Source organism: Pseudonaja textilis, chromosome 11 (genome assembly GCF_049901715.1).
Source record: "Pseudonaja textilis isolate UNSWEBS1 chromosome 11, rPseTex1.2, whole genome shotgun sequence".
Classification (NCBI taxonomy): domain Eukaryota; kingdom Metazoa; phylum Chordata; class Lepidosauria; order Squamata; family Elapidae; genus Pseudonaja; species Pseudonaja textilis.
The window spans coordinates 1950155-1963463 of record NC_142000.1 but is presented as its reverse complement, the minus strand read 5'-3'; positions in this window follow the sequence as shown (position 1 = coordinate 1963463).

Here is a 13309-nt window from a genome sequence, read left to right as displayed (position 1 = left end):
ATCGGAAGGCACCCCTGTGAGTGACGATGGTCTGAAGTTCCGCTGTTTGGTTATCAACAGGGAACTGTTGATATGCTTGAGACATGTCCAATTTAGCAAAAATACTGCCCGGTTCGAATGTGTGCAATAAGTGCTGAATGACGGGCACGGGGTAGGCGCTAACTTGTAAATATTTATTGATTGTTGTCTTGTAGTCCGAGCAAATTCTCAGGCTACCATCTTTTTGAGGGTGTGACAATGGGCGTCTCCCACTTGGCGAAATCTGTTGGCTCAATGACCCCTTGTTTTAATAGTTTATCCAATTCAGCGTCTAGTTTTGGTCGAATAGCAAATGGAACTCTACGTGGTTTTAATCTGATTGGGACTGCCTGGGGGTCAACGGTGAACGAGATGGGGGTTCCATTATAACACCCCAGCTCCTCGCTGAACACATCTGCGTAGTCAGCGAATAAGGAGTCAGTGTCTGAGGTTGAGACAGCATGGACTCCTGTTAACCCTAGGCCGAGGTGGGGAAACCAATCGAGCCCCAATAAGGTGGGTAGATTGCCGTTAACTACCACTAGAGGTAGGTGGCCTTTAAAAGCTCTAAAACTGACAAAGAACTTGCCTCTGCCGATCACGGGAATGGCCTTCCCTGGTAGTCCTTCAGACCGAACTGGCATCTCTGAAGCCGGGTAGTAGATAGGCTGGGGTGGAGTCTCTTGAGGGTGTTCCACGAGATTATTGAGAGCGCTGACCCTGTGTCAACCTCCATGTGGCACGGTTTACCTTCTAGGGAAACGGAGAGAGAAATTTTACTAACAGAGTGGCAAGTACGCCTGGCAAGGCGGTGCGTGCGACAGTTTAATACTTGCCTCTGTGGTCCCGAGTGCGAGGACGGGGTCTTTGTGCAGCGCTTTGGGGGCTTGGCAGACTCTCGCAATGTGCCCCCTCTTATGGCAGTTGTTGCAAACGGCTCCTTTAAACTTGCAGGTGGCCCTTGATGTGATCCCCACAGGCTAGGCACAGGGTGATGTGCTTGGGTGGACCGGTGTATTCTTGTTTGGCCCCTACCTGCGACCGTCTGTCATTGGTGAGGCAATGGACATCGTTCTCATCGTTGTGGCCTTCCTCCGCTTCCACCTCTTCGGAATGGACTGGGAACGCTGCTAGCTTGGCGCTTGGGCCCTGAATTTCGGTGGCTGAGTTTGTTGCTAGCTCGGTTGCTAGGGCCTCCTCTACCGCTTGCGCGAGGTTGAGGTCTTTTTTAGCTAGCAATCGCCTCTGTAGGTTGAGATCCTTGACCCCACAAACCAATTGATCGAGGAGCATGTCCTCCAGGTATGTTCCAAACCCGCAGTGCAGGGCTGCTGTTCTGAGGGCGGCCATATATTGGTTGATGGTCTCCTTACTTGATTGCTTCCTCATTCGGAACGTGAACCTCCTGGCGATTTGTGAAGGCCTGGGAGCGTAGTGGTTTGTGAGGATCTCAAGCAACTCAGACCACGGAACATTTTTAATTCTCTCGGCGCCACGAGTGCTGCAGCGGTATCGTAAACGGTGGCTCCGCAGTAGATTAGGAAATAGGATTTTTTCCGATGCTCTCCCGCATCCGACAGGCCGACCGCATCGATGTAATGATTGAAACGGTTCTTATACGATTCCCACTTCTCTTCGTCTGGTTTAAACGCCGGGAATACTGGATTGGAACCCATGGTGCTGGAACGGCTGGGCTACCTGCGGAGAAATCTCTCTGGGACTACGAACGCTCGTGAGTTACTAGTGATATCAGCTCTGGAGAGGTTTTTTGCTACCCTCTCTTTCTCTCTCTCTGGGTTACCACGTTGGCTGCTAGCCGTTGGAGGTGTCTTGATTCGCGCCCAAAAAGTGGGCGTTAGTGACTCTCTACAGCGCTGTGCTGTGATTCCTACTGGCTCGAAATTCAAATGACACCCGTTTGAATTTCGCGCCAAATGCAGAGCGGCTGCGGCTCGCAGCGCTTCACTTTCCCCGTAGCGAGGCTAACAAGCGGCTACAGACGCTTCTAACTATTTGACTCAGACCGCTTTCTCTGGCTGCGGATCTGCGTTTGCTCTTTTGATCGCTCGTTTTGTTTGCTGACCGCTCTCTCTGGCTGCGGATCAGCGTTTCCCTTGTTGCCAGCCGATCGCTCTCTCTGGGCTGTAGATCGGTGACTAGTGACTCAGCGGTTGCAAGGTGCTTCTGGTAGCCATCCCATCCTCGTCGCCAGTGTTAAGTTTGAGCAATGAGAGGCTGAACCAGAGCATGAGTGCAACAGTACTTTATTTTACAAATAAAGGGCTGACCGTGCTTGCCAAGCCTGGAACTGGCTCGCAGCAATCAGCAGCCAGTTGGACCCCGCAGCCTGCTTTTATAGCTGGCTGCTGGGGAGAACCGACCAATGGGAATGGGGGAATAACGACCACACAAAGTGAGTGGACCTGAGTGAGAACTCCATGAGTCCTCAGGACATAACAAGTCCCTTTACTATCTTCAACTATCTGCTCCCAACAGCTCACTGCACGCAGCTTCCTTTTTTATACAGTGTTCCCAATTGCAGCTAATCAGGGCCCTTTCCTCCCCTGTAAGCCACGCATCCCACATTGCTCCCTTCTCCGTTCCTCCCTGCGTGCCCTAGGATGAAGAGGGAATGGGCCTGGGTCTTCTTCCAAATTCCCGCTGCCTTGCTCTACGTCTCCCTTGCTCTGCCCAACCAGACTTTGCCCTTCCCCAGTTTCTTCCACAGACAACGGAGCCACCTCCCACTCCCTGTCAGCTGTTCAGCTGCCTCCTCCAAATCAGATTCCAACGGACGTGACAGGTCTTCAAACTTGACAGCTTTAAGGCTTGTGGACTTCAACTCCCCAGAATTCCTAAGCTAACATGACTGGAGGAGGAATTCTGGGAGTTGAAGTCCACAAGTCTTAAAGCGGTCAAGTTTGAAGACCCCTTGACATGGCCCCTTGACAATTGAGACCAGAATTTTCATCAGAAGTCATGGTGGGTGAGCTGCATCCAATTTCACAATTTTTACAGCAGTCGTTAAGCAAATCCAGCTTCCCCAAAGGCATTTTTGCCATGGTGGCGCAGTAGTTTATAATGTAGCATTGCTGGTTGATCCTTCATTCCCACTGCCAGAGGTTCGATCCTGACCAGCTCAAGGTTGACTCAGCCTTCCATTCTTCTGAGGTGGGTAAAATGAGAACCCTGATGTTTGCGGGCAAGAGGCTGACTCTGTAAACCGCTTATAAATGGCTGTAAAGCACTGTGAAGCGATGTATAAGCCCAAGTGCTAATGCTAATTTGTTTGGCTAAAAATTGGCCAAAACAAAGTTTGCAAATCTCAATCATGTGATTGCAGCACAGTGGAATTGGTCATAAACACGAGTGTTTGCCAAGTGCCCAAATTAACTTCAAGGGTGTTGGGACAGTCAGAACTACAAGTACATAACTTTGAACAGTTATTAAACAAATGGTCATAAGTCAAGGACTATCTGCAGAATGAAAATGCCTCACCACAGCCCCGTAGACGATCCTCTAGCCCAATTCTTCCTAATGGAGGGAATCATTCTGACAAAAAAATCCTTTTTTCTATTATTCTTCCACCCACCCACCCCCAATGTTCAAAATCACAAATTGTGCTTTATTTCCCCTGTTTTCACAAAAAGTCTGTAAGGGGTTTCCATGCAGTCAGAAGTGTAGATATTGTTTTTTCTGTAACCAAACCAGTAATTTAGCCATCTCAGCAAATTCCATCATCTTCACCAACCGTCGAGTCTTTTTAGCTTTTCAACATGTAATAGTCTCACTGCAATTATTTTAAAAACCAAGTCCGGTGATTTTTTTCTAGTGGCTTGTCAGAGACCCAAAGTCTCTGGTTGCAGTAAGTACTTTATTTCACCTTTACATTTTTCTAAATTGATGCATATATTTGTATCCAAAAAGTTTTGCTTTTTTTTTTTACATGTCCACCAAACATGCCCTTTCGTGTTCACATTTCCAACAAAGATTCAAAATACCTTTTTACTCTCTAGAAAATTTCTCTGATCACAAATGTCAACCATACATAATGTTATAAAAATTCCCTTTAAGGCTAGAAGATAATGTAAATGTCTATCCCTTCAACTGCACATTTTCCCTTTAGTCTATTTGCATATTATAGCCAAAAAAAAATTAGCACATTTGATCATCGTTGACTTACTGTCACAATTGAGTCCAAAATTGCTGTTGCTAAGTGAGACATTTTTGAAGTGAGTTTTACCCCATTTTACAACCTTCCTTGTCAAGTGTTAGGTTGTTAAGTGAATCACTGCAGGTATTAAATTAGCAACATAGTTGTTAAGCGACTCCAAAAACCCATTGAATTTGCTTACCAGAAGGTCACAAAAGATGGTCACGTGATCCCAGGACACTGCAATGGTCGTAAGTATGAGTCAGTTGCTTAAAAGTCTGAATTTTGATCATGTTGCTGCAATGGTCATAAGTGTGGGGAAATGGTCATAAGTCACTTTTTTCAGTGGTGGTGTAACTCAGTGGCCCCCAACCTTTTTTGTCCCACGGACCGGTACCAGCATCACAAAATGATCCACGGACGGGTACCGGCATCAGCACGCACGACCAAGGCAAGGCGAGCCGAGCGACTGGCCAGCCAGCCGTCCCCCGCTTCTTCCCGCCACCTTCAACTCCTCCTTTGTACCTTTGTCGATGGGCTTTTCGGGCTCTTTCTTAATCTCCTCCTAACGTGAGACTCCACTGCCATCGGGACGGCTCTTCGTTCGAAGCCGCCCAACGAAATTAAGGCACAAGGATTCAGCACCCAAACGCCGCTTTCCAATCGACGGCCGACAAGCTCATCCGGAAGCACTTTCTCAAGCACCGTCAAAACAAGATGGCGGCGCCCACTTCTTTGCAGCCCGGTAAAAAATGCTCCACGGACTGGTACCGGTCCGGGGCCTGGTGGTTGGGGACCACTGGTGTAACTGACCGGCAGGGGTGGGATTCTACCGGTTCAGACCAGCTCTATAGAACCGATTGTTATGATTCTGTGCAGTTCAGAGAACCGGCAAATCATGCCCTTGGCTGGCCCTGCCCTTCTCTGCCTGCCCCTCCCCTTCCTGCCCAGTCAGTCCTTATCACGCATGCGTGACATCATGCACATGCCCGACATGCGTTCTCCCCCACCCAGTCACTCCTTGAGGTATTTTCCCCCCTCCCTACGATCAGCTGTTCTGATGATCAGCTGTGCCAGGATCCCCTTCGTTGCCTTACTGCTTCACCCAGGATGATTCCCTGAGGCCCAGGAAGCAAAAAGGGGCGCGTGGGGGTGCTGTGCACCTCCCCTGCGCTCCGTTTTTGGGCTCCTGGGCCCCAGGGAAGCCTTCTAGGAGCAAAAAGCCCCTGCCCCCCGAGGCTTCCCTGAGGCCCAGGAAGAGGGGAGGAGTGGAGATAGAGAGAGTTGTTTAGGCTAGGTGGTTCTCCTTCCCGTGGGAACAAAAGCTGACCCTGCTGAGACCTGGAGGTGGAGATTGATGACACCAAGCAACATTGATTTATTTCTATTGGGGAATGTGACTCTTGGGGGGTGTTTCTAATTTCCAATATTATGTGGTGTAATGCTGGGTTGTATCAGATCCGGAATTACCACGGACTTTGCCAATTTGATGCTTTCCTAAGTAAAAGAAATTGTCTTGGAAGATGGACTTCGCTCTTTTCTTTTTAAATGGATTTCATCACATGGAAATCTGACATTATTCCAGATATGACACAACCTGGAATTACATTACATTTATATGTAATTCTCTTACTCCATTATCTTGTTCAATGTCTTTGTTTAGTAATTCAAATACCAAGATAAATAATAAAGAAGATGAAGGATACCCCTGCCTTGTTCTTGTTATACCTCACATTCTTTCGTCAGATTTCTATTGACCATCATCTGGGTCTTCTTCTGTAATGTATAAATCCATTTCAGGGCATGTTTAAAGTTCAATCCAAGATGGTCTGGTGGCCTAGAGGTGGAGCTCTCACCTCACAATCAGGAGGCTGTGAGTTCGTCCTAAGTGGAGGCAGATATTTCTCTCTCTGGGCACAATGAGAATTTATCTGCTGAAAAAAAAAAACTCCGCATTGGCAACAGGAAGGGCATCTGGCCAGTAAACACTCCGGTCCATTCAGTTGCCCTCCAAAGTCTATCTTCTCAACTACATTAAGCATAAAATCCCAAATCAAATTATCAAGGACTTTCTCTGCATTTGCTACTGCTTGATTTATTGTAAATATTCAATTATGTCCAAAACAATTGTTACTTTTTTAAAAAAATTCACTGAATTTCTGTAGCTGCCAAACTCAACCAAGTGACTTTGCAGGCATACTTGCAGATGGTTGCAGAGTGAGCTTTTCTGCCCTCCATCGTCATTCTTCTATCGGTCAATTTTATCCCAGTCAGATGGTAACTAAACATCAGCTCCTAATCTTTTGTCATGCAGAGCTTTAGAAAGAAGTAACACACATTGCAATTCAAGGCTACCCGCTTTAACTAACTCAGTAATACATTGTCCTTTCATCAAAAGTAAAGCAGTAAAAATAAAAATAACAGAATAAAAAAATAAAGACTGTCCTCCTAGCCATTGAAAACTTTAAAAGAACCTCTCTTTTTCTCAAAAGTCTTTAAATCTTTAAACCGAGGTCTCTCTTGCATTTCTGTAGTTTCAAAAGAAGGTTTAGCTTACCGCAAGGAACCTTATTTTTGCTGCAAAAAGAAATCTCTCTTCAACTATAATTAATTAGTACTTAAAGTGAATAAAAGATGGGGAGAACAAGGCTGTAAAATCTGCAACGGTTCTTCTGAAGTTAGGAGCACAGAGCACTCCCAACAGCTCAAGTCTCAATCTAACTGCACAAGTTTTTCCATCTCTGCAGTTTAATGAGAAGGAACTACCTTCTCGAAGACACACGGTTAACCTGTTGATCTCCCTTTGATCCAGGGAGATAAAAGCCAACAGAGATCTCCTTCCTCCCAGTGGCTTTCAAAAGCTGCAGTGGCTGTCTTCCCTTCAAAGGATTTTGGAGGGTTGCCAGGCTGCCATTCCCCACCAGAAGCAACCCAAAGGTTGGAGTAATTACAAGGTTTTGTCATCCTTATCACTGTGATACAGGCCCAAGATGTCACTCAAGTTTGGTTAGATTTACTTTTTGTCTTTCTCCAGTGTCGCTGCAGGCATCACTTCAGGTCCTTGAGCTCCCCAGAAAACCTGTGGGGGATCCCAGGATTGGCACCCAGAGGACACATGGGCACAATCCAGTTAAGGGCCTCAGTCACCCACCTATTACAAGCTGTAACCAAGGCATCAGCCAAACTTCCTAAGGGATCCTCAGTAGAAATCAAAATTTGCTCCCTCTGCAACACAGCAGGTCCATGGGTTGGATCAGTCTCCTCAGCCCTGCCTCCCAACCAGGTCTCGTGACTCAAAAAGTTGTTTGCAGGGAAAATGGAGATGAATGCTTTGGTAAATCCAGATAACATGTGGCTCTAGTGTGGACTCTAAATCAACACCCCAGTGGTGGGATTAAAATTTTTTACTACCGGTTCTGTGGGTGTGGCTTAGTGGGCATGGCAGGGGAAGGATATACTGCAAAATTCCCATTCCCTCCCCACCCCACTAACCTGCTTTCCAGCTCCGTTCTCCTGTGCAGGGCAACCAAAGAAGACGACTCAGTGGGAGGCAGAGAAGAGATGCGGTTGGCGGGGCCAGTCAGAGGCGGGATTTGCCGGTTCTCCAAACTACTCAACATTTCTGCTACCAGTTCTGTAGAACCTGTTAGAACCGGCTGAATGCCCACCTCTGATGGGACGTGGAAGTGGAAAGTGCTGGCTTCCCCATTGAGTTCCAGGGAGCATTGGAAATCCTCCCCCCCCACACCTTCCAATCTGAGCAGTACTCAACATTTATGCTCCCGGTTCTCCAGAACCGATCAGCTGAATGCCACCTCTGCAACTCCCATGTTCAGGTCAACTGCTGATATCTGCAAACACATCTTCCTCCTTTTTTTTCCAAGCAATGTTGTTCAGTTTTCCAGTTTTCATGATATCTTTTTTCACATTTGGCTTAGTTTCAAATTATTTAAAAAAAACAAGAAATACAAATATATAATTGTCACCTTAACATCTTCTTAGATTGAAACATTGATGAAGAAGAACTTTCAGCCACTGATGCCTGTTAGTGATACATGCTAAACATATTTTTTTAAAGCTCCATTGCAGAAGACACGGCAGGAAAGCGATGAACCAGAATATTCATTTAAGACATATACATATGCACCTTAACTGTCTCAATCACTATTTTTTCAATAATGTCTGCATTTAGTATATTTCTATATCTAATGGTGGCGTTCCTGATAAAGCACCTGATCTTTTTCAGTGTGATTTTGATGCCTGTTTGCATTACATAGTAGTGAAAGTTGGAAAATGGGCTAGAGAGAATTCTAAGTGAGCCCTGACTCCTCAATAAACAGATAATCGGGAATTTGCCAAAATGCTATTTTTGCTGGTAGTTCCAGCTCCCTTTAGGGAATTTCAGAAGTGGAGAATAAACGTTTCTATGTTGAAGCGTGATTTGAAAGATGCACCAATGAAGACAACAACTATGTAATGAACACAAAAGTGCAAAATTAAGCCAGATGTTACAGTTTGTAGGATGTGAATATATTCTGTTCCATCTACAGCTCCCTTATGACATATTTGTCTGCAGAAAAAAACTGGAACATAGCACATTTACATCTTTATGCATGCTATTAAAATTCTCTTAATCCTTGGCATTAACAAAAAATCTTTACTTTAATCTATGTAGTCCCAGGGAATATCAGATATTGCTTTTAAAGTAGCAGATAAATTTAGGCACGGCTTCTTGCCCATCTGTTTTTTTTAATGACTAGAAAGAGCTAACTGCCCCCTTAAAAACCTCCAGCTACAGACCAAAGGGCATATAAACTCCAACTATAGACCTAAACTTCCATAAACTGAGCCCAGTTTTCTAATGACATCCATACTGCAAACCAGAAGTATTGAATCATGACAAGGCAGGACGGATTTTCTTAAATGGAAAAACAACTCAAGAAGATTGGGAAACTAAAAATATGATTATAAAAGCCCAGTCCAGCACAATACCACTGAAAAACAAAAAAAAAGAAATTCATAAAGAAACCAACATGGTTGCACAAAGATTTCTTTGATAAATTGAAAGACAAAAAAGGATGAGTATAAAAAATATAAAGTGGGACATATAGAGAAACAGAATGTAGAATGAATCTGCAGAGATGAAGTCAGGAAGGCTGAAGCTCAGAATGAACTAAGACTTGCAACAAATGTCAAAAATAACAAAAAAAAATTTTTTTCAACGTATTAAAGAACAAGAAAATGTCAAGGAAATAATTGGACCACTAATGGGAGAAGATGGCAAAGAAATGACAGGCAGCAAGGAGAAAGCAGAACTACTTAATTCATTATTTGTATTTGTCTTCATGCAAAAAGACAACACAGCCCAACCTACTAAAAACATAAGTGTATGACTCAGAAGACAAATTAAAATAGGCAAGAAAAGGGTAAGCCTGTCCACTTTAGAGGAGATCAAATCACCAGATCCTGATGGATTACATCCCAGAGTTCTGAAAGAGCTCTCAGATGTGATATTGTAACCATTGAACTATATCTATCGAAGATCCTGGGGCACCTGGGAACTACCAGAAGACTGGAAAAGAGCTGATGTAGTTCCCATCTTCAAAAAAAAGTGGGGGGGGGGGACAGATTCAGAAAACTGCAGAGTAACCCAGCCAAGCATCATCACCTGGGAAGATCCTGGAAAAGATAATCGAGCAACAGATCTATGAACATCTAGCAAAGTTATAACTAGAAGCCAACATAGGTTTGTCTAAAACAGATTACAAACAAATCTTCTTTCGTTCTTCAATCAAATGATCAAATTAGTGGGCCAGTGAAATGCTGTGGACATAGTATACTTGGATTTCAGTAAGCCATTTGACAAAGTAGACCACAACCTGGTTGGTAAAGCTAGAAAAATGTAGGATAAACAGCAGCACCACCAGATGGATTTGTAACTAACTGATAAACCACACTCAACCTGTAGTCCTTAATGAAACTTACATCTACATGGAGGAAAGTAAGCAGTGGGGTACTACAAAGTTCTGTTATAGTCCCAGTGCTGTTCAATAACTTCATAAATGGTTTAGATGAGAGAATTGAGGGGCAATTCATCAAATTTACAGGCTACACTAAGTTGTCAGGAACAGCCAACATCCCAGAAGATAGGCTCAAGATCCACATGGATCTTGGTGGACTTGAACACTGGGCGTTATCTAACAAAACGAAGTTCATTGTAGAGAAAAACAAGGTTTTACACATAAGAGGAAAAACCCCAAATGTACAGCTACAGATTAGAATGAAACTTACCTCAATACCAGTAATTGCAAGAGAGAACTAGTAAATAATCACTGAAATATGAGCCAGCCACCCAAAAAGGTGGCTGGCATTGGATTTTTTGGTGCTACAACCACCCCAAAAAGCCAGTGCAATCCTAGGCTGCATAAACAGAGGGATAGAATCAAGATCACATGAAGTGTTAATACCATTTTATAAGGCCTTGATAAGGCCACATTTGGAATATTGCATTCACCTTTGGTCGCCCTGATGTAAAAATATATATTGAGACTCTGGAAGGAGTGCAAAGAAAAGCAACAAAAATGATTAGGGGAAGCAGTGAGATTCAAATTTTTGAACAGCCGGTTCTGTGGGCGTGGCCAGGTGGGTGTAGCCACGTGCCTGGGTGGGCGTGGCTTTTTCTTTTCTTTTTTTTCAGCCAACCCTCCCCCCCCCTATATTTTGGCTTCCTGGCCTCGGGGAAGCCGCCTGTGCAGAGGGGCATTTTTGCTCCCCGAAGGCTTCCCTGGGGCCCAAGAAGGCAAAAAACAGGGCCTGGGGGGGGGTTGCCAGCACCTCCCCACCATGCCCCCCCCACCTGCCACACCTCTTTTTGCCTCCTGGGTGACTGGGCGGGGGGAGAATGCAGTCAACGATGTCAGGCGTGTGCGCAATGTTGCACATGCGCGATAAGGACTGGCTGGGTGGGCAGAGAAGGGCGGGGCCAGCCAGGGGCACGATTTGCCGGTTCCCCGAACTGCGCAGAATCATAACAATCGGTTCTATAGAGCCGGTCCGAACCAGTAGAATCCCACCTCTGATTAGTAGGCTGGAGGCTAAAACATTTGAAGAATGGTTGCAGGAATTGGGTCTGTCTAATCAAGTGAAAAGGACTCGGGGTGACACATGATAACCTTGTTCCAATATCAGAGGGGCTGCCAGAGAAAAAAGAGGCCTTCCAAATCACCAGAAGGCAGGACAAGAAGCAACGGATGGAAACTAACCAAGGAGAGAAGCAACGTGGAACTAAGGAGAAACTTCTTCTTGGCGGTGAGAAGAATCAACCAGTGGATTCTGGTTTGCCTTCAGAAGAAGGGCTACTAACATTTCACACTGTCGATGACAACGTTGTCAGCTAGGCTTGTAAGGAAACTGTTCGCTCTCCCACTTCATGCAGAGTTTCTTTCCCATTTGTTGTCAGGGTAGATAAAGTCCCCCGTTACTACTGTGGGGTGCTTTCAGCATACATCAGATAACTAATTAGGAAAAAGTTCATCTCTTTCTTGGGCTTGGTTCAGTGACCAATGTACCTATGGCAATGTTAACCCATTGCCATTTTATTTTAACCCATATGCATTTAAGGATGCTTTCATCCTTGGTTTTATGCATTTCTGTAGAGGTGTAGTGATCTCATATATATAATATAATGCAACCCCATCCCCTTTTTTGTCAGGTCTGTTTCTTTTGGACAATTTATATCCTTCCAGAAGTACAATCCTTCCAAATTCCAGTTGTCAATTTCATACTGCAGACTCGCCCTACACACGAGTAAATCTGTTCTTTGCCTTTACTCCATTCTTGTAATATATAGGGGAGCAGCATAGAACTGAGAGCAAAGGCGCTTTGTGTTATGCTTCATTCTAGCTCATCAGAAGCCGAAGGACCTCAAGTTTTGCTAGCCTTAGGATCTTGCACTCCCCAGAGGCTGACCAGACAGAAATCAGCAAGAACTAGTAAAGGTGGAGTCTGATTATGAAGAGTCCAGTCTTGGAGAGCAGAGCAAAAGAGGCTGCTCAGCTCCGTGGCAAGTTGAGCACTATGTCCTCTTTCAAGCCACACTCAGACCAAGAAGGCATCCCCAGGATTGGGTTCTCAATGGAAAGAGCTCTCCAACATTCTTGCATCCTTGCTTCCTGCTCTGCTCCTAGGCTCTCATCTTACCATCCAGATACGCTTCTGGAACTTTCTGGAACATCACTCTAACCTCTTTGCCGCTGTCTTAGTGAACCTGTTCTGTGCTAGCTATTTGCCTTCCAGTTTCACCATTTGTCTCATGCAGGTGCAACTCTGGGCTGTGCTCTGGTCCACAGACATTATGCCTTAGCTATCAAGCAAGTCCTGTCTGCCCAGTGGGCATGCTCTTTACCGTTGGTTTTTCTGGTCATTAAGCTAATTGGAACATACGCCCGTGTGTCCATTTAGAACAGGACCCTTCCAAGTTCCGGTTCCCATGTTACCCTGGTCATTTTACCTTGGGTAGAACTAGCAACGTAGTAGTAGTAGAACTATACCTGGCATAGTGCATCCGGTTTTGGTCACCCCATTACAAAAAAGATACTGAGACTTTGGGAAAAGGGCAAAGAAGAACAACTAAAATGATTAAAAAGCCTGGAGGCTAAAACATGTGAAGAACGGTTGAAGGAACCAGGTATGGGTAGTTTGGAGAAAAGAAGGATTAAGGTTGAAGGGCTGCCACAAAGAAAGGGGGATAACTTAGTTTCCAAAGCCCCAGAGGCCAGGACAAGGAGCAAGGGATGGAAACTAATCAAGGAGGGAAGCAACCTGGAATTAAGGAGAAACTTCCTAGCAGCTAGGACAATGAACCCATGGAACATCTTGCCTCCAGGAGCTGGAACATTGGAAGTTTTTAAGAAGAGATTGGACATCCACTTGTCTGAAATGATATGGGGTTTTTCTGCTTGAGCAGGGGTTTGACTAGAAGACCTCCAAGGCCCCTTTCCCATTCTATTCTGATTGATTGAATATGGACAATTGACATGAACCAAGGAACAGAGACATGGGGCAGTTTCCTACATATGTGGTTCCAATCAACAGGCCCCACAATTACTCCTTGGCCCTCCAGGAGTAAAAACATGGGAA